The following is a 3,030-nucleotide window of genomic DNA, read 5'->3' as shown; positions in this document are numbered from 1 at the left end:
CCCTGCCTGGGATCAAGCCCTGCCTGGGATAAAGACCCTGCCTGGGATCAAGCCCTGCCCGGACTAGAGGCTGACATTTATTCGGGAATCCCACGGGTCACAGGATTCCCGTGGGATTCCTGCAGGATGGGAGTCATATTTACTATTAATCACGGGATTTGGACGGTACAGGATAAATGGTTAACGGGAGCAGACGGGAGCGGGAATCAACCGATAGCAAAGACGACAAAAAAATCTAAATGCACCTAAATGCAAAAAAAAAGTAAATGCACCATTTTGTAGTTTCCTTTCAATACGCCTACAATGTAACGCAATTAAAAAATAACTACACGACCCAGCCGTCCCAGAAGCCATCGGGGCTTTTTGTCACGGCCTACCGCCGTAGTTCAAAGAGCAGCGATGGAGGGAGCTAACAGCCGCGGAGAAATTGATGTGGCAAAACATGATTTACAGCGCAAAGTCAGAAGTAAGGACATGTCTGTTAAGTTCACAGAACTGGTCGGAAAGTCTGAAATATTAATTAAGTTTATGAGAGTAGAATGCGACGGTGATAGCACGATGTACGCTGCTTGTAAGACATGCTTAGTCTTAGTCAAGTACGCTAGTGATTCAGGGATGAGCGGTCTGAAGAGGCACACTTGCAAGGCAAATTCGGGAAAGAATCAGCCAAGCATCGCTTCGTTCATCAAGCGAAAATTGCCGTCAGGTTTCAAGTCTCATCTGACCGACAAAATTGCTCGCATGTAAATGGGAGCGGTACAGGAGCGTGAGTCAGTTTAAACAGGAGCGGTATGGGAGTGGGACTCAATTTACCAGGAGCGGGATGGGAGTGGGACTCAATTTACCAGGAGCGGTATGGGATGGGATTAGTTTTTAAACTTTGGTCTGGGAGTGGGACGGGACAAGATTTCTTTCTATGGGAGTGGGACGGGACAGGAGTGAAAATCCACTCCCGTGTCATCCTCTAGCCCGGACCCGTGATCCAACTCTGCAGGGCCAACTTGCTGTGAGTACGTGCTAACCACTGAGCCCCCGTGCTGCAGAGCATCTCCACAGAGAACAGCCTCCTGCTGCTGAAAACAAGGCTAATAAAAGAGAGCAGCGTCTGCAGGTGCCCCACATATCCCGGGTCCCTCATTTACGCCAACAGTACGTTCTTCTCCATCTAGCCCTTCTCTCCTGTCAGCATCCCTGTCCCAGACCTGAATACCTGTCCAGGATCTGTCAGTCATGGAGCTCCATAGAGATACTCCAGCCGTACTCCTTCTAGAAGCGACATTGTTTAAAGATCATAAGTGTTCTCTGACATTTGTATACTCGCATGTTCTACATTTGCATAAATGCTTTTCTTTCAGGAAAAAAATTCAAATGTTAATGTAGTAATAAAAAAAATGTACTGCAAAAGTCTTGTACTGCCCTCTTTGCCTGAAAGGACAGCTGATAGCAAAGGGAGAAACAGATTATTTAAAGCTGGGTTGTGACTCTGTGATTGGCCCTTGCCATTTGTGTAAGGATTCTGATTGGTTTAGCAGGAAGGTAAACACCTCCAACAGCTGATTGGAGTTAGGCAGAGCGTTGATTAAAGAGTGAGGTCTTCCTGAAAGGATTTCCACTGAGATACATTTCATAAGGAGAGACTAGTTGCAGATATGCAACAGTAACACACAGCATTATAAAATATACATTTATTTGGATAACAGATGATTTGATTTAGGAGAGCATTGATTAACAGTTACACTGAGCTACATTTAGCAGAGGCAGCACCACCCAAGATGATTGTGATTGGTTTAAAGAAATGCCAATAAACCAGAGCAGGTTGCGCTCTCATCCCAGAATGCTGTGGGGACTAGGCAGACCGTCCTCCGCATCGCTGTCCATTATTTAACACATACTTTATGTGTCCTGCTTTCAGGTCATCTAGAATTAAAATGATTATCTGCTGGATTTTATAATTGTGGGTGACTCCTGGGATGTTTCTTCAGTTGTCGGTCACTTCTTGAAAATGTATTACGTGCTACTGTCCTCTAGTGGGGGGTTGGCTCTATTGCTTAATAACTACTTTAACTTTGTCCTCTTGTGATGGACACATGGATAGTACAGTCCATGTGTCCAAGTCCAGGACAGTGTTCTAACTAACAAGGTATAAGGTTTATTGTAGAACTCATAACGTCATGTCTTGACGACGGGGCCACATGACCTCAGCCACACTGATTGCTAATTGAAGAGTTGTGTGAAGAAGTGTCCAACAGGTGCTTCACTGATTTCATCCTGATGGGGGTAGTTTCTAATGGTTAGGAACTGGTGGTTTCTGTCTGGTTACCATAGCTGAAACTATGGAGTTTGGACTGCTTTAAAGACATCACTGTTAACTGGTAAAAGGGTGGGGGCAATGAGGAAGGGTCAACACATTTGCAAGAGGTGTCTTCTGCTCTGCTGAGACAGTGATGATGGAACCCAGTTTCTTTAAGCAGGTCAAAGCAATCAAGACAAACTGCAAAATTAAAGATGGTAAGTTTCCATATACTAACACCATTAAAACACTAAGTCATAAGGCAAGCTTTTGTGCACCTTCCGTTCATCATGGCAGATCCAAGTGGAAGGAGGTGGGAGGTGAAGCCTGTCTGTGTGTGACGGCTGTCTACTGTAGACTGATGCACATTGGACAGCATGTCACTGCTTGTACCCGTCAGTCACCACTCGAGCCCTCAGTGGTTTCCAGTGTCCCAGTGAAACCAGACGCTGGTGAGTGCGACGTGTAACATCTCTGGACAGGGTTTGGAGCTGCTACCAATGTGTGTGGTGACAGATTTAGTTACTGCCGTCGTATGGAAGCTCTCCTCATTGAGCTCAGGCACTCTGTTAATACTGCCAGACCCTCCTCCACAGCGCTGCAAAGGAGGGTCTGTCTAGTCCACAGAGCATCACTGGAAGAGAGAAAAACCTGCACTGGTTTATTGGCATTTTTTTTAAACCAATCCCAATCACAAGTAGTTTTAGTCGTCAACAGAAAACTCAGATTGGACAGATAGT

General features: G+C 45.6%; 1 long non-coding RNA gene across 1 annotated transcript in view; it reads left to right on the top strand.

Annotated features, from left to right (window-relative positions):
• The first annotated feature begins 166 nt into the window (after positions 1-166).
• LOC116686270 (uncharacterized) overlaps positions 167-3,030 on the top strand; it is an 18,144-nt gene continuing 15,280 nt past the window's right edge. The window contains exon 1 of the long non-coding RNA XR_004331206.1: positions 167-1,153. This is a non-coding gene — a long non-coding RNA (uncharacterized LOC116686270). The remainder of the gene's footprint in view (positions 1,154-3,030) is intronic.

This window comes from Etheostoma spectabile, unplaced genomic scaffold, assembly GCF_008692095.1.
Source record: "Etheostoma spectabile isolate EspeVRDwgs_2016 unplaced genomic scaffold, UIUC_Espe_1.0 scaffold340, whole genome shotgun sequence".
Lineage (NCBI taxonomy): Eukaryota > Metazoa > Chordata > Actinopteri > Perciformes > Percidae > Etheostoma > Etheostoma spectabile.
The sequence above is the reverse complement of the archived record's forward strand: the minus strand, read 5'-3'. Positions and strand labels throughout refer to the sequence as shown.